The 19,410-nt window shown below is 43.9% G+C and overlaps 1 pseudogene; it reads left to right on the top strand.

The window, feature by feature from the left end:
- Positions 1–18,088: 18,088 nt before the first annotated feature.
- LOC144493242 (U2 spliceosomal RNA) lies at positions 18,089–18,211 on the top strand (annotated as a pseudogene).
- Positions 18,212–19,410: the final 1,199 nt, after the last annotated feature.

The following is a 19,410-nucleotide window of genomic DNA, read 5'->3' on the forward strand; positions in this document are numbered from 1 at the left end:
CGGAGACAGGCTCAGGGGTCCGGAAGGGAAAGAAGGGGTTTAGGAGAGCGATAGTTGTGGGGGACGCAATAGTTAGAGGCACGGACGGGCGCTTCTGTGGGACTGAACGAGAATCCAGGATGGTAGTCTGCCTCCCTGGTGCCGGGGTACTGGATGTCTCCGAGAGGGTAGGAAGCATATTTAAAAAGGAAGGTAGTCAAACGGATGTGATTGTACACATTGGGGGAAATGATGTAGGTAGGAAGAGCAGGGGGGTCATACGAGAGAAATTCAGGGAGTTGGGTGCTAGGCTAAAAAGTAAGACCTCCAGGGTAGCAATCTCTGGACTGCTCCCGGTGCCTAGTGCAAATGAGGCTCGGAACAGGGAGATTCTACAGTTGAACGCGTGGCTAAAGGACTGGTGCAAGAGGGAGGGTTTTAAATTCATAGATAACTGGGAAATCTTCAAGTCAGGATGGCAACTGTACAGAAAGGATGGGTTACACCTTAACTGGAAGGGAGCAAATATCCTGGCTGGGAGTTTTGCTAGAGTGTTTCAGCAGGATTTAAACTAGTGTGGCAGGGGGGTGGGGAACAAAACAGGAGGTCAGTAAATACTGAGGCTGGGGTCGAGCTGGGGGCCAGGGCAAGGCTAGCTAAGAAGAGGAGCACTCTGGAGGAGGAGGACCTGACTGGGCCTGGAGGTCTGGAGTGCATCTGCTTCAATGCGAGGAGTGTAACGGGTAAAACAGACGAACTTAGGGCCTTAATGCTTGTGCGGAATTTGGATGTGGTTGCGGTGACGGAAACTTGGTTAAAAGAAGGACAGGACTGGCAGCTGAATATTCCGGGGTATAAGTGTTTTAGGCGAGACGGAGGAGGGGCTAAAAAAGGTGGGGGAGTAGCGATATTAGTTAAGGAGCATATTACCGCGGTGCAGAGGGTAGACAACTTAGAGTGGTCATGTACTGAGTCGCTGTGGGTGGAACTCAGAAACAGGAAGGGTGCAGTCACTATGCTGGGGGTGTACTACAGACCACCCAACAGCCCACGGGAAGTGGAGGAAAGGATATGTCAGGAGATTCTGGATAGGTGCAGAAAACATAGGGTTGTTGTAGTGGGGGACTTTAATTTCCCTGGCACAGACTGGAAAGTGCTTAGAGCTGGGGGACCGGACGGGGAGGAATTTGTAAAATGCGTACTGGAAGGTTCTTTGGAACAGTATGTAGATAGCCCGACTAGAGAGGGGGCTATACTGGACCTAGTTCTGGGAAATGAGCCCGGCCAGGTCGTCAAAGTTTCGGTAGGGGAACATGTGGCAAATAGTGACCACAACTCTGTTAACTTTAGGATAGTAATGGACAAGGATGAGTGCTGTCCTACGGGCAGGGTGCTAAATTGGGGGAAGGCTGACTATAGCCGGATTAGGCAGGAATTGGTGGATGTTGATTGGGAGAGGATGTTCGAGGGTAAGTCCGTGTCTGGCATGTGGGAGTCTTTTAAGGAACTATTGATAAGGCTGCAGGATAGGCATGTGCCTGTAAAAAGGAAAGATAGGAAAGGTAGGATTCGAGAGCCGTGGATAACCAGGGAAATTGAGGATCTGATTAAAATGAAAAGGGAGGCGTACGTTAAGTCCAGGCAACTAAAAACAGATGGAGCTCTGGAGGAATACAGAGAGAGTAGGAAAGATCTCAAACGGGGAGTTAGAAGGGCAAAAAGAGGTCACGAGATGTTCTTGGCAGGCAGGATTAAGGAGAATCCTAAGGCATTCTATTCATACGTTAGGAACAAAAGAGTTGTCAGGGAGAAAATCGGACCTCTCAGGGACAAAAGAGGGGAATTATGCTTAGAACCCAAGGGAATAGGGGAGATCCTAAATGAATACTTTATATCGGTATTCACGAAGGAGAGGGGCGTGTTAACCGGGAGTGTCTCGGAGGGAGGTGTTGACCCGTTAGAGAAAATCTCCATTACAAGAGAGGAAGTGTTAGGTTTTTTAGGGAACATTAAAACTGACAAAGCCCCAGGGCCTGATGGCATCTATCCTCGACTGCTCAGGGAGACGAGAGGTGAAATTGCTGGGCCTCTGACGGAAATCTTTGTCGCTTCTTTGGACACGGGTGAGGTCCCTGAGGATTGGAGGATAGCGAATGTGGTCCCGTTGTTTAAGAAGGGTAGCAGGGATAACCCAGGAAATTATAGGCCGGTGAGCTTGACGTCCGTGGTAGGGAAGTTGTTGGAGAGGATTCTTAGAGACAGGATGTATGTGCATTTAGAACGGAACAATCTCATTAGTGACAGACAGCATGGTTTTGTAAGAGGGAGGTCGTGCCTTACAAATTTGGTGGAGTTTTTTGAGGAAGTGACAAAAACGGTTGATGAAGGAAGGGCCGTGGATGTCGTCTATATGGATTTCAGTAAGGCATTTGACAAAGTCCCACATGGCAGGTTGGTTAAGAAGGTTAAGGCTCATGGGATACAAGGAGAAGTGGCTAGATGGGTGGAGAACTGGCTTGGCCATAGGAGACAGAGGGTAGTGGTCGAAGGGTCTTTTTCCGGCTGGAGGTCTGTGACCAGTGGTGTTCCGCAGGGCTCTGTACTGGGACCTCTGCTATTTGTGATATATATAAATGATTTGGAAGAAGGTGTAACTGGTGTAATCAGCAAGTTTGCGGATGACACGAAGATGGCTGGAATTGCGGATAGCGAAGAGCATTGTCGGGCAATACAGCAGGATATAGATAGGCTGGAAAATTGGGCGGAGAGGTGGCAGATGGAATTTAATCCGGATAAATGCGAAGTGATGCATTTTGGAAGAAATAATGTAGGGAGGAGTTATACAATAAATGGCAGAGTCATCAGGAGTATAGAAACACAGAGGGACCTAGGTGTGCAAGTCCACAAATCCTTGAAGGTGGCAACACAGGTGGAGAAGGTGGTGAAGAAGGCATATGGTATGCTTGCCTTTATAGGACGGGGTATAGAGTATAAAAGCTGGAGTCTGATGATGCAGCTGTATAGAACGCTGGTTAGGCCACATTTGGAGTACTGCGTCCAGTTCTGGTCGCCGCACTACCAGAAGGACGTGGAGGCATTGGAGAGAGTGCAGAGAAGGTTTACCAGGATGTTGCCTGGTATGGAGGGTCTTAGCTATGAGGAGAGATTGGGTAGACTGGGGTTGTTCTCCTTGGAAAGATGAAGAATGAGGGGAGATCTAATAGAGGTATACAAGATTATGAAGGGTATAGATAGGGTGAACAGTGGGAAGCTTTTTCCCAGGTCGGAGGTGACGATCACGAGGGGTCACGGGCTCAAGGTGAGAGGGGCGAAGTATAACTCAGACATCAGAGGGACGTTTTTTACACAGAGGGTGGCGGGGGCCTGGAATGCGCTGCCAAGTAGGGTGGTGGAGGCAGGCACGCTGACATCGTTTAAGACTTACCTGGATAGTCACATGAGCAGCCTGGGAATGGAGGGATACAAACGATTGGTCTAGTTGGACCAAGGAGCGGCACAGGCTTGGAGGGCCGAAGGGCCTGTTTCCTGTGCTGTACTGTTCTTTGTTCTTTGTTCTTAATGATACCGGCATGGTCAGCCTAGCAATGGAGGTGGTTGAATCAGACATATTAGCGACACTTATCCTCGTGTCTGCGTGGGTTTCCTTCGGGTGCTCCGTTTTCCTCCCACAGTCTGAAAGATGTGCTAGTTGGGTGCATTGGCCATGCTAAATTCTCCCTCAGTGTACCCGAAAAGGCGCCAGAGTGTGGCGACTGGGGGATTTTCACAATAACTTCATTGCAGTGTTAATGTAAGCCTACTTGTGACGCTAATAAATAAACTTAAATATAAGATAGGAGGATCTAACGACAAGCACTAATATAACCCCATCAAAGCATAATTTCATAGGGTTACATAATTAACTTGCTTAGTTAGTTCATGGGTTCATAGGCAAATTTCACAGGGAATCTACCTTATAAACTGAGTGGTCACATGATGATGCAGTCAATTAAAGAGTCATGTGACAGAAACATGGGAGTTCTACCCAGAGTGCGGGCAGACATGAAGCATGTGAGAGCTGCTCAGAGTACCAAATAAATTAATGTTGTTATAAATCCTTGGACGCCAGTCATTGGAGCCCAGAACATGTTGCCAGGTGTTGGCAGATTGGAACAAGGACTTCACCACACTGACCTGCTCATATCTGACAAAAACATTGTGGACAACAGGATAGGAGGGGCTGACATATTGCGAAGTCGAATTATTGAAAAAAATCAAAAATATTACAAGCTTACACCTTAAAAAATCTAGTGGACTCCAAGGCCAGAGAAATTTGAATCGTTTTTCTTTCAAATGGAGGAGAAGAAAGAGGACCCCAAAATAATCTTTAAAAAGTCTGAAAACATTTGACTTCCAGTGAAGAACATAATGCTTGACAGAACTACTACTACAAACCAAAGATCTGATGAATCAATACAATCATACACAGCAAGCATGAAAATCTTAGCAAAACAAATTTGCGTTTGGTCTCCTTACTGATGAGTTAGTCAGGGATCGCATAGTCTGTGGGATCCACAAGGATCACATAATCTGAGGGATTCACAGTGATCTTGCCCGCAAGCTGCTGCTGCAAGAGAAAGATTTAATACTGTAAACAGCCATTAGCATCTGCATTGCTAAACAAACAGTCTGAAAAAAGCAGCAAGGAGTTCAGGTGGGAAAAAGGAATTTTTGCGGTACAGAGCACATATTGCTTCAATTGCAGTGGCCATCACCCTTAAAACAGAATAGCATGCTTGGCATTTGGTAAATGCTGTAATAAATGTGGTAAGTGGAACCATTTTGTCAAATGCTGCAGATCGAAACCACAGCTGCCTTCCTTTGCCACCAGCCTCTAAGGTTAGGAACATCAGCAATGTGGCTCAACTGAAGCTTAGTCAGAGCAATCAAACTGCTGAGCCTCCAAAAACACTCTCCTGTGAGAGTGTCAACACTGTCACAGAAAAGGGCAAGATCTTCACCACCCTGAACATGATTTCAAGCAATGCAAAACTGAAGGTAAAGATAGACACTGGATCGAAATGTAACATATTGCCCAACCGAATGCTACAGGAACAAGGCCCCAGATGCAGCACCAGACCCCAACACCCAGGTGGGCCTCGTGACCTATGGCAGACAAACCATCCACACTGAAAGTGTGGACACACCCCACTGAACACAGGGCGGCTTCAAGTTTCACACAGTTGTCCAGAACACAAGGCCACCTCTAGGTCTTCGAGACAGCATCACACTGGGCCTCATCCAACTTGATCCAGTGGTATATGCTCTGTAACACCAAGTCTCAGAAATGAGAGAGTACAAAGACCTCCTCACCTGCGACTTCTTCAACAAGCTACCAGTAATATACCACATGAGATTAGATGACTCGGTACCACCAATAATGTGTGCTCCAAGAAGAGTACCAACAGCCGTGAAGGAGAAAGTAGACAATGAGCTTCATCAGGTGACAGCTGCTATAGACGAGGCCACAGAATGGGTTTCAGCAATGGTGGCCACAATAAAGAAAGATGGTACAAGCAGGATTTGTATTGACCCAACTGTTAAACAAGGTGCTGCTCAGACTTCATCACCCTATGAAGACAGTGGAACAGATGATGTATGATATGCCCAATGCTAAGGTTTTCAGCATCCTGGAGGTGAGTTGTGGGTTCTGGAAAATCCCACTGAATAAAGAATTCTCAAAACCTAATACACTTGTGTATAGGGTAGGCACATATTGTTTTCTTCATATGCCCTATGTAATTTCCATTGACAGCTAGGTCTTCCAGTGGTGTGTGGAGCAACTGGTTGCAGACCAACCCTGCAAAATTATTGTTGATGATACCCTGGTCTGGGGTCATACTTTACAAGAACATGAGGTACGTATTCATTTCGTCCTTGGCAGAATTAAGACCTTACAGCTGAAACTTAACCCTGTGAAATACAGATTCAGCGTCAACTAGGTTCCCTACATGGGTCACTTACTCATAGCCGATGGCGTGAAGCAAGATCCAGGCAACACAACAGTTATACGACTGAGGTCCATCCCCGTGGACAAGCACGCTTTACAATGCTCCTTTGGTATGACAAATTATCTTTCAAAGTTCATCCCTTGTTACAGCGAGGTCCTTGGACCCCATTGTCAGCTCCTCCACCAGGTCATCAAATGGTGCTGGTAAGAGCACCACACAGCGGACTTCAACAGACTCAAACAGGCACTCCCAGCCCCTTTGTACTTTGTACAATACTTTGACATTCGAGCAACCGCACTCAAATCAGCACAGGCCTCCCAGCACAGAATTGGGGCAGAATGACAGACGAATAGCCTTTGTATCAAGGACCCTGACTAACACTGAGATTCGTTATGCTCAGACCAAAAAGGAACTTCTCGCTCTAGTCTTTGCCTGTCATAAACGTCATTAGTTCATATATGCTTGTGCTGCAACTGTTGAAACTGATTATCAGCCATTCATAACTATCCTAAAAAAGCTTCATCACACTGCATCTGCACAACTCTAGCGTGTGAAGCTGAAGCTGCAATGTTACAATCTCAGCATCATCTACAAACATGGTAAGGAGCTGTACTTTCTGATGTCCTTTCCAGAGTTTTCTTACCCATGACAGACCAGGCAGAGGAAGACATAGATATCATGACAATGGAGGTGTTGTCCTCTCGTAAAAGCCAGGAACACAAAAAGAGGCCTTACAGGCAGACATCACATGCAAACAATTGCATTACATCATCATGAGGGGCTAGCCAGAGTCCTCAAGGAAGCTTCCTCATGAGCTCCACACATTCTTTGCCATCAGAAATAAACTAACCATACAGAATGAACTGAGACTGTGTGGCCAGCGTTCATCATCCCGACTTCTCTTCAGAGATACTACACCCAACAACGTTATCAGGGACACCATAGGTTGGAAGTAACCATCTACAGGACCAAGGAATCACTATACAGGCCCTCCATGTACACCAGCATGGAGGAGGAGGTTTTCAGGTGTGCACCAAGCAACGCACTCAAACTGCAACAAAGAACTGTTGCACCTACCTGAGGTCCCGGACCTCTCGTGGTTATTCACTGCAGCTGACATCTTCAAATGGAATGGTAACTAATATTTGGTTTTAGTTGACTCATAATCTGGGTGGTTTAAACTTGACTGTCTACCAAACCTAACGAGCAATACAGTCACCATCAAGCTCAAGAAACACTTCGCAACACATGGCATCCCAGAGACTGATGACTGACAATGCTCACCAAGTTGTCAGATTACTATGCTGCACTCCTCAGCCTGTGAAATAGTCACTCTGCTTCATGAGCAGAGTGACTATTCTCTAGGTGCACCAAGACTACAATTCCCACTGCCAAACTCAAAACCAATGTGAGTGGTGCCCTAATGGAACACCGATTAAAAGGGAAAATGAATTATAATTACAATGCTAACAGGCTCGGCCCCCTAACACCTAGTCAAATGGTCAGGATCCAGATGACACATGACCATGACAAGTTGGCAGTGGTACACAGCAATGCCCCACAGCATAACTATTATGTGATAACCTTGGATGGTGTTCATTGTGTACAAAACCGATGTCGCCTATTACAAGCATTGAAACAGCACTAGAAAATGCCACAGTACCCCAATCATTCAGCCTACAATACTGGAGTCTCCTCCAAGTGGGAGCAAGCCCTGCACCCACTAGGGACACCAAAGAAACGTCGCAGGTTATCCACATTGAGGACACTCGCCCAAGAACACCTACAACACAGCCAACTGGCACAGTCACACGCTCAGGACAACAACCAAGCCAAACACAAGGATTCAGGTCTAAGCCATGACCGAGCCTACAACTGGCCTTTGTTTTTTTGCTTTTAAAAAACAAAACAGCAGTGGGGGCGTGGGGTTGGCAATGAGAAGACTTGATGGCTGTGCACCAGCTGCCACAGCTTAATCCATGTTTCACCCTATGTAAATGGTTATGCATTGCTCGCTTGTTCAATTTGCATGTTATAAAATGGTTTACACATAGTTATTGTTTGGGCACCATTCTTGTGTACTGTTCTTGTATAAATAAAAATTGAACAGATGTGAAAAAAAAACACAGCCAAAATATACGAGAAATGCTGATGGTCGCTGGGGGATTAAGTCCAAAGACCCTTGGCTCAGTGTCCATGGCTTTCTGGGCCACAGTGCCCCACTAGTTACATCTCAGTACCACTGGCTGTTCCAACATAAACGGGGAAGATGTAGGCCAAGTGGCCACGTGATGACCAGTTGCTGCAACTACTTAAAGGGTCCAATGACGGAAGCACGGGAATTCCCTCCGGAAGCACGGGAATTCCCTCCCTAGCGCGAGCTGAGTAGAAGCATGTAAGAGCTGCTCAGAGAGCTGAATAAACCATTGTTGTTATAAGTCTTTGGTTGCCAATCATTGGAAAACAGCACTTCAAGATACCTCAATTGAAATAACTTGTGGCATATAATTTCTTCAACTGAATGTATTTTCAACCAAAACATTTGTAAGGAAATGGAATAAAATAAAAAGTCTTTTCTATTTGTTGTATGCTTTAGATTCCTCTTTAAATTCATACCACAAAATTAGCCTTACTGCTGAGGATTTGTTAGCACATTATTGAGTCTGGGCTCGAGATTCGATAAAATGGAAATAATCCTCAATGAGTGGATTATTTAAAAAATGACAAAACATCTTTAAGTACTATGACTAATTGTTTTATTTTAACCAATTTTTTATGCTAATTTTCTCAAAGTAGTGATTTTTTAAATATTCTAACCCAAAGAAAGAGCCTAAACCTCAAAACATATGGGCCGGAAAATTCTGGCTGTTTACGCCAGCGGAATTCTCTGATCCTGCTGCAGTGAATGGAGAATTGGTATGAGCCCCAAATTCTCCATCCTCGCCTGCAGCAGCAGCCCGGTGTGAATGGCTAGAAAATTCCACCCATGATATGATAGGCCTTCTCATGTTCATCTGAATAAAAGCCATGATGAATTATTTTGCCTGTCACCATCCTTGTAAGATGTTGATGCTGCTGCATACATGCAGCATTATTACTGCAGTTCAACATATACTTCAACCACTGACATTTTCTTCTCTGTGGGCAAGCCCGCTGCTTAAAAAGTGACTTTTCTTGTCAAGTGTCACAGTGTTGCCAGTGAGGTAATGAGGTGAATATCTCTTAAACCAGTTTGTACAGTAATACACTGTCTCAGAGCCCCAGATGCTATTAATCTGGAATCTCATGCAGGAGAAGCGGCAGTTCTGCCATGTGAATAATGACACTAAAGCTGACGAGAGTAACATCTTTCTCACAGGAGACAACACTTGTCAAAAACATCTCCAATTTTAACATTTGAGACAATTTGCATGGTGACATGGACAGAGTGATATTTTCTATGAACTATTAAAAAACATTTTTATTATTCCATGCTTCTTAAAAAAAAGCTTAATCGCATTAAACTTTTGATCGTGTCAGGTTTTCACCCTGAGCAATTAGTTGCCATGATAACTACAGGCACAATGATTTGGACATGACTTCAATCTTCGTGATTTGCATAAATCAATGTTTTGTTTCTCAAGTGTTGACCGTGATTATTCAAACAAAGCAGATCCTGGGATTCTGATGAGAATGGCACTTGATATAATTATTCCTTTTAGAACAGTCTGAGTTTTACATGCAACATTGAGAAGGAACCTAAAGAACTACTGGTATTGACCACAAGGTACTTGAGTCTATCATTCTCACCAAATTCTTTGGAGCCTCCAGGCACCATTCCTTCAATTGGGTCTCTGAAAGTTGAGCATTTCCAAAATAGAATTCTGTTTGTTTACCAAAGTTTTGAGAGATTCCTGAAAACGACATTTGTCTACTGCTATATTGTATTGCATATTGTATATTGTATATATTGTATATTGTTATATTTCGTGCAACTGCCAAAACTATTCATTTGATAACAGAAAACTACTTATTGCAAGAATTTGAATACATTTGAATGTGAACACATTTGATTTAAAACGTTAATCAAATCATTGTTTTCTTAAAAAAAGTACGTTCCAAGGTTTTCTTTTCCCTAACTAAATATCATGAAAGTGATTTTCAAAACTATTTTAATGTTTCCATCAGATCTCAAACAACCGAATCACAACTGCAGCAACTGGGCAGTGAGAAAAATGATTACGCTTTGCTTTTTCTTCAGAAGAATCCACACTTTGCGAGATTTGAAATGTGATTTGTGCTTTCATTTTGTGTATCCTATGTCACCATGATGGCAAAGAGTCATAAAATGTCTCCCATCTGTGACAAAAGCTCCAGTCAGACAGTGTTGTTGTAACATATAGGGCGGAATTTTCCCATCTTGACCACCACGAGAGTCGTAGCGGACGGAGACAGATCATGCAAAGGTCCGTTGACCTCGGGCGGCAATTCCCGGTCTTGTGGTGAGAGTGGCCAGAAAATCCCACCCATATACTAAATTGCTGATAGGTTAAGGGGGCGGTGAGGGGGGGAGATGGGTTGGTGATGGAGTGGAGAGAGATGGAGGGGTGGCATCATTTTGCTCACTGTGCCCTAGTGAAGAGTGAACTTGCAATCACATTGTAATGTTGTGTTAATCTAACTTGTGTCATTTATTTCAACAGGGCAGGAACAAGATCTAATTTAAGTTTTTGAATACCTGTGTTTTAGATGTTGGAGAACAAATCTGAACCTAATGTTAAAAGACATTCAATTTTTAGTATTGTAGTTATTATTACCGCCACCTAATTCCATTTCTTGCTTGAGTGCCCTTTTTGCATTAGATCCACCGGGCATTACTTATATATGATATGGAGATGCCGGCATTGGACTGGGGTGAACACAGTAAGAAGTCTCACAACACCAGGTTAAAGTCCAACAGGTTTATTTGGTAGCAAAAGCCACTAGCTTTCGGAGCGCTGCCCCTTCGTCGGGAGAGACTCACCTGACGAAGGGGCGGCGCTCCGAAAGCTAGTGGCTTTTGTTACCAAATAAACCTGTTGGACTTTAACCTGGTGTTGTGAGACTTCTTACTGTGCATTACCTATATAAACATTCCATTTGGAGTGGCAAAGAAGGATTTGAGTTTTGTTGGCCATCTTCCCACTTGTCTCAGTAGTTGTATAGGTATATAAACGAAACAGATTAAATAAATATCTATATGTATATTTGTTTCATAGCAGTAGTGGGTTCTGTGTATTCACACAAGCTGCTTACTCCTCATATTGTTTCAAAGCATTTTCAGAACAATGTGACATTTTTGTTTGCCATAATTCAATTCAACATTCAAGTATTGTTTAATGATGCAGTGGCATTGCAAAAAGCATTGAAAAAATACATAGAACCACCACAAGTTCACACGCAATGAGCTTTAGCCTTTAAAAGAAACAAATTTCACTGTAGAAGCAGCAGTTCAGTGAAAAAAATATATATAATTACTGAACGAAAGGGTGAAGTGATAATAGCTGGAAGCAGCAGCCACACATGTGCCCTTAGTCTGTGTGCCTCAATGGCTCCTAGAGGTGCCTTACACTATAAAGAGGGTATTCAAAAGAAAATGGACACTATTAATTCAAAAGCTGAGACTGGATTACAGCCTCGTGTCTCAGCATAAGCAAGACAGCACACAGGGGTGGAATTGCTTTTGAAGCATTAAACTGTCTGTGCAAATCCACAGGATTTACAGTGCTTCTATGAACATCTTCACTTTAGCCCCTGGGTCCATACCAATTTAATAACAACATCTGCGTGATAGAAATGGTGTCACAAAGCTAAAAGCAGGTTAGGAAAGGATAACAAAGCCTTCTGAATGTTATTATTTAATGACACTACACGATAATAACTGTAATTAGTGAATACACAATGAGGAATAGTGGATTGAAAGGAATGAGGTTCCCCACTGTGCAGTTGATTAGTCTGTCAGTGTAAATGAGTCTCCTAGATTAGAGCAAGCAGTTTGAGACTAGACAGTCCTTCTCTTACAATACAAATTGAGTTTACATGAAATAAATCATTTTCAGTCCTAGCCATAAACTATCAAAGATGTTCACAAAATAACCAATATACTTTGAAATCAGACAACTTCTATAGGTATGTCAGGAATAAAAGAATGACGAGGGTAAGATTAGGGCCAGTCAAGGACAGTAGTGGGAAGTTGTGCGTGGAGCCTGAAGAGATAAGAGATGCGCTAAATGAATATTGTTCGTCAGTATTCACGCAGGAAAAAGACAATGTTGTCGAGGAGAATACTCTACAAGCTCTTGGACTAGACGGGATTGAGGTTAATAAGGAGGAGGTGTTAGCAATTCTGGAAAGTGTGAAAATAGATAAGTCCCCTGGGCCGGATGGGATTTATCCCAGGATTCTCTGGGAGGCTAGGGAGGAGATTGCAGAGACTTTGGCTTTGATCTTTATGTCGTCATTGTCTACAGGAATAGTGCCAGAAGACTGGAGGATAGCAAATGTTGTCCCCTTGTTCAAGAGGGGGAGTAGGGACAACCCTGGTGATTATAGACCAGTGAGCCTTACTTCTGTTGTGGGCAAAGTTTTGGAAAGGATTATAAGAGATAGGATTTATAATAATCTAGAAAGGAATAATTTGATTAGGGATAGTCAACACGGTTTTGTGAAGGGTAGGTCGTGCCTCACAAACCTTATTGAGTTCTTTGAGAAGGTGACCAAAGAGGCGGATGAAGGTAAAGCAGTTGATGTGGTGTATTTGGATTTCAGTGAAGCATTTGATAAGGTTCCCCATGGTAAGCTGTTGCAGAAGATACAGAGGCATGGGATTGAGGGTGATTTAGCAGTTTGGATCAGGAATTGGCTAGCTGTAATAAGACAGAGGGTGGTGGTTGATGGGAAATGTTCATCCTGGAGTTCAGTTACGAGTGGTGTACCACAAGGATCTGTTTTGGGGCCATTGCTGTTTGTCATTTTTATAAATGACCTGGATGAGGGCATAGAAGGATGGGTTAGTAAATTTGTGGATGACACCAAAGTCGGTGGAGTTGTGGACAGTGCGGAAGGTTGTTGCAGGTTACAGAGGGACATAGATAAGCTGCAGTGCTGGGCTGAGAGGTGGCAAATGGAGTTCAATGCGGAAAAGTGTGAGGTGATTCACTTTGGAAGGAGTAACAGGATTACGAGTACTGGGCTAATGGTAACTTACTTGGTCGTGTGGATGAACAGAGAGATACCGAGATCCATGTGCATAGATCCCTGAAAGTTGGCACCCAGGTTGATAGGGTTGTTAAGAAGGCGTACGGAGTGTTAGCTTTTATTGGTAGAGGGATTGAGTTTCGGAGCCAGGAGGTCATGTTGCAGCTGTACAAAACTCTGCTGCGGCGGCACTTGGAGTATTGCGTACAGTTCTGGTCACCTCATTATAGGAAGGATGTGGAAGCATTGGAAAGGGTGCAGAGGAGATTTACTAGGATGTTGCCTGGTATGGTGGGAAGGTCTTATGAGGAAAGGCTGAGGGACTTGAGTTTGTTTTCGTTCGAGAGAAGAAGGTTAAGAGGTGACTTAATAGAGGCATACAAGATGATCAGAGGATTAGATAGGGTGGATAGTGAGAGCTGTTTTCCTCAGATGGTGACAGCTCGCATGAGGGGACATAGCTTTAAATTGAGGGGTGATAGATATAGGACAGATGTCAGAGGTAGGTTCTCCACTCAGAGAGTAGTAAGGGCGTGGAATGCCCTGCCTGCAGCAGTAGTGGACTCACCAACATTAAGGGCATTTAAATGGTCATTGGATAAATGTATGGATGATATTGGAATAGTGTAGGTTAGATGGGCTTTAGATTGGTTTCACTGGTCGGCGCAACATCGAGGGCTGAAGGGCCTGTACTGTGCTATAATGTTCTATGTTCTATAACTTTTATAGACATGCAAACTAGCAGACAAATGTCATTGAAAATAATTTGGGGAAATATGCCATCACCTCAGTTCTGTATGATATACTGTAGGCTGACTGTAGCATCATGACCCTAAATTTTGGTGACAATCGCAGCATTTATGCTTCGAAATAACAAAAAAAATAGTTTAATACAAAACTATTCACCTTTGTGCACCATTTTTCCGGGTTTTGTATAAACTTCTGCTTTTTAACATTCAACATTTTGGTTTGCAAGAATATATTTCTAGATTTTATTTGCTAATCATATGATATTGTAACAGGACATGTATCCAATTTCAGTTGACAGACTGATGGCCTCAACAAAAGGATGCATTCCACTCTTACCCATGATGTGATACACGCCGTTATGCAGAAAAAATGTGTAACTTCCCTCTTTCTGATCTGAGGTACATTTTCAATTCATGTAACCGTAGTGCAAGCAAGGTCACATTAATGAGCAGAAGACTGCAATTCATCCAGATTCAGCTGCATTGCAGACATGCAGTTTGGAACCTTGCAGCTTTCAACTGGATGAAGAAGGAAGAAGGAAACCATGCTGGTGATCCTTTTACGGGACGTGGTCATCACTGCCTGGACCAGTATTTATTACCCTTGAGAGGGCAGTGAAGAGTCAACCACATTTTTGTGGATCTGGAGTGACATTAAGACAGACCAGATAAGGTAAGGATGGCAGATTACCTTCCCTAAAGGACATCAGTGTAGCAGATAGGTTTTCACAACAATAAACAGGGTTTTCATGGTCACCATTAAACTTTTAATTCCAGATTTTTATTTACTTAATTCAAATATCATCATCTGCCATGGTGAGATCTCAACCTGGGTCCCCAAAGCATTACCTTTGGTTTCTGGATTACTAGTACATTGACAATACCACTAGGCCATTGCCTTCTCCATGAGAAAGTAAGAAAGCAAAACAGAACCACACTTGGAATAAGCTGTTTCATTGGATAAATTACTTCATAATTTAGTTGTACTTCAATTGATTTGTGAACTCAGTGTTATTGGTGTGCACCTATCCCAAACAATTAATGCTTTGTAAACAGTTTCTCCTTGACCTCCATGATAAATTTGTCATATGATACCAGATCGAAGCTAATTTTCATGTTTCTATGTCTAACACTGTTTTGCTTTAATGTCATTATGCTATTGGTCCTGTAATCTTGTGGAACATCACAAAATTAATTCTGAGTCATTTCCGATGTGACCTCGTTGCTGTTTTTTTGAAGTGGCCTCTCCCACTCTCTAACTCTCTGGCTTGCATCCTATCCTTGCCTAATACTCCAACTTGAAGCCTCTCCCTTTGTTACTGTGCCACGTGTGTGGCACGGTGGCACAGTGGTGAGCACTGTTGCTTCAGTGCCAGTGCTCCAGGTTCAATTCTGGCCTTGGGTCACGGTTTGTGTGGAGTTTGCATGTTCTCCCCGTGTCTGCATGGGTTTCCTCTGGGTACTCTGATTTGAAAGAACAAAGAACAAAGAAAATTACAGCACAGGAACAGGCCCATCGGCCCTCCAAGCCTGCACCGACCACGCTGCCTGACTTAACTAACACCCCCTACGCTTCCGTGGACAATATCCCTCTATTCCCATCTCATTCATGTACTGGTTAAGACACGCCTTAAAAGTCACTCACGTATCTGCTTCCACTACCTCCCCCGGCAACGGGTTCCAGGCACCCATCACTCTCTGTGTAAAAAATCTGCCTCATACATCTCTTTTAAAACTTGCACCTTGCATCTTAAACCTATGCCCCCTAGTAATTGACTCTTCCACCCTGGGAAAAAGCTTCTGACTATCCACTCTGTCCATGCCTCTCATAATCTTGTAGACTTCTATCAGGTCTCCCCTCAACCTCCATCACTCTAGTGAGAACAAACCAAGTTTCTCCAACCTCTCCTCATAGCTAATGCCCTCCATACCAGGCAACATCCTGGTAAATCTTTTCTGTACAATCTCCAAAGCCTCCACATATTGAACACTATATTCCAAGTGCGGCCTCACTAAGGTTCTATAAAGCGTCACCATGACTTGCCAATTTTTTAACTCAATATCCCAGCCGATGAAGGCAAGCATGCCGTATGCCTTTTTGACTACCTTCTCCACCTGCATTGCAACTTTCAGTGACCTGTGTACCTGTACACCCAGATCCCTTTGCCTATTAATACTCCTAAGGGTTCTGCCATTTACTGTATATTTCCTATCTGTATTAAGACCTTCCAAAATGCATTACCTCACATTTGTCCGAATTAAACTCCATCTGCCATCTCTCTGCCCAAGTCTCCAACCGATCTATATCCTGCTGTATCCTCTGATGGTCCTCATCACTATCCGCAAATCCACCAACCTTTGTGTGTCATGAAGGCCGCTTTGGAGAATGCTTGGAGAACACACGACGGCGCAGAGTCGCTGAGCAGAAACTGATAGCCAAGTTCTGTACACATGAGGACGGCCTCAACCGGGATCTTGGATTCATATCACACTATCGGTAACCCCCACAGCTTGCCTGGACCTGCAGAATCTCACTGGTTGTCCAGTCTGGAGACAATACACATTTCTTTAACCTATGCCTAATGCTCTCTCACTCACATTGTCTGTATCTTTAAGACTTGATTAGCTGTAAAGATTCGCATTCTAATCAGTATTCTGTAACTTGAGTTTATGTCTCTGTATGCCTTGGTTATGAGCAGATATTCACTCCATCTGACGAAGGAGCAGCGCTCTGAAAGCTAATGGCATTTGCTATCAAATAAACCTGTTGGACTTTAACCTGGTGTTGTTAAAACTCTGACTGTGGTTACCCCAGTCCAACGCCAACATCTCCACATCATGACCTCCCCTGTAGCCAGTGAGGATCCAAAGATTTCTCTCAAGGCCCCAGCAATTTCCTCTCCTGCCTCTCTCAGTATTCTGGGGTATATCCCATCAGGCCCTGGAGACTTGTCTACCTTGATGTTTCTCAAGAACCCCAATACCTCCTCCTTTTTGATCTCAACATGACTCAAACTATCTACACATCCTTTCCCAGACTCATCATCCACCAAGTCCTTCTCTTTGGTGAATACTGACGCAAAGTACTCATTTAATACCTCACCCATTTCCTCTGGCTCCACACATAGATTCCCTCCCTTGTCCTTGAGTGGGCCAACCCTCTCCCTGGCTACCCTCTTGCTCTTTATATATGTGTAAAAAGCCTTGGGATTTTCCTTAATCCTGCTGGCCAATGCTTTTCATGACCCCTTTTAGCTCTTCTTACTCCTTGATTAAGTTTCTTCCTACTTTCCTTGTATTCCACACTTGCTTTGTGTGTTCTCAGCCTCCTAGCTTTGACAAATGCTTCCTTTTTCTCTTTGACTAGGCTCACAATATCTCTCGTTATCCAAGGTTCCCAAAACTTGCCAAACTTTTCCTTCATCCTTCCAGGAATGTGCCGGTCCTGAATCCCTATCAACTTACACTTGAAAGCCTCCCACAGTCCAAAGATGTGCGGGTTAGGTGGATTGGCCATGCTAAATTGCCCCTTAAGAACATAAGAAGAAACATAAGGAATAGGAGCAGGAGTAGGCCATCTAGCCCCTCGAGCCTGCCCCGCCATTCAATAAGATCATGGCTGATCTGAAGTGGATCAGTTCCACTTACCCGCCTGATCCCTATAACCCCTAATTCCCTTACCAATCAGGAATCCATCTATCCGTGATTTAAACATATTCAACGAGGTAGCCTCCACCACTTCAGTGGGCAGAGAATTCCAGAGATTCACCACCCTCTGAGAGAAGAAGTTCCTCCTCAACTCTGTCCTAAACTGACCCCCCTTTATTATGAGGCTGTGCCCTCTAGTTCTAGCTTCCTTTCTTAGTGTCAGGGGGATTAGCAGGGTAAATGCGTGGGGTTATGGGAATAGGTCCTGGGTGGGATTGTGGTCGGTACAGACTCGATGGGCCAAATGGCCTCTTTCTGTACTGTAGGGATTCTATGAATTCTATGAATAAACATACTGTTTTCATCCATGATCACAGCCAGCTGTACAGTACTGGGAGGGAGAGCAGCATGTTCTGTGCTAGTTGCTGCCGTTTAGCTATGACACTAAACCGAGACCCCCACTGCACATTATGGTAGATGTAAAAGATCGCTTCTCGGCCTTTTGGCTAAGATCAAGTGTAGTATGGTCAGCAGCCCATGGTCGGCCGCACTTGGTTGAGGTAATTAGGTTACACTGAAGCTTCATATGTTTCATATGAAGCAATTTTTAAAAGCGGCATCTCGGCCTTTTGGCTAAGATACAAATGAGCTCAAGTCTTGGAGGAGGAACCTCCCCCTTCTCCAATCAGCTTGGCTCATGTAGATCAGGCCCAGGACAGGGTGGTTTGGTCGCTCGCCCTGTCTTGTCAGCCTGGATCTGAAATGTCTCAACTTGTGGAGACTCTGAATTGGATTTGATTTGATTGAATTGGAAAAGTATATTAAAAAAAGATGTAAAAGATCCCATGGTGTTCTTTTGAAGAAGAGCAGAGGAGTTATCTATCCTTAACGTTAGGCTGATATTTATCCTTTAATCAACGACACAAAAACTAGTTATCTGGTAATTATCGTGTTGCTTTTTGCTGCATTTACTCAATTACAACAATTCTGTAATAATTCTGCCAAGGCCAGTCTTCCATCCCCAAAAACCCTTTAATAACAATACAGGAAAGAGTTATATCCACGGCTTGCAACATGCAGGGGACCGACAGAATACCGGTCTGGATTGAAGCAACAAGTTTTAACCCTGGCTTCACACTTCCTATTGGGTAAGCCTTCACTCACTCAATAAGGGAGTTTGTACTTCACAAAGCCCATGGGGAGATCGATTGACAATCCCCCGTTTCCTTCGTGGCCATCAGGATACTATCAAAAGTATTTCATTGGATGCACAACTCTCTAAGTTTGAAGCTGGTCATAAAATGTGCTTTATAAATGAAAATCTTTCTTTTCTTTCAATACTAAGCAATTATATCATAGAAATCATAGAAACCCTACAGTGCAGAAGAAGGCCATTCGGCCCATCGAGTCTGCACCAACCACAATCCCACCCAGGCCCTACCCCCATATCCCTACATATTTACCCACTAGTCCCTCTAACCTACATATCTCAGGACACTAAGGGGCAATTTTAGTATGGCCAATCAACCTAACCCGCACATCTTTGGACTGTGGGACGAAACTGGAGCACCCGGAGGAAACCCACGCAGACACGAGAAGAATGTATAAACTCCACACAGACAGTGACCCAAGCCGGGAATCGAACCCAGGTCCCTGGAGCTGTGAAGCAGCAGTGCTAACCACTGTGCTATTGTGCCGCCCCGTGAATACCTTTGTCATTTTGTAACCTGAAGTGAAACAATTGAAATGATAATGATCCATTTTTGGCTGCACATTATCACTGTAGTTATGCCTGTTACTCTGTGAGA

This window comes from Mustelus asterias, chromosome 4 (genome assembly GCF_964213995.1).
Source record: "Mustelus asterias chromosome 4, sMusAst1.hap1.1, whole genome shotgun sequence".
In the NCBI taxonomy this organism is placed as follows: domain Eukaryota; kingdom Metazoa; phylum Chordata; class Chondrichthyes; order Carcharhiniformes; family Triakidae; genus Mustelus; species Mustelus asterias.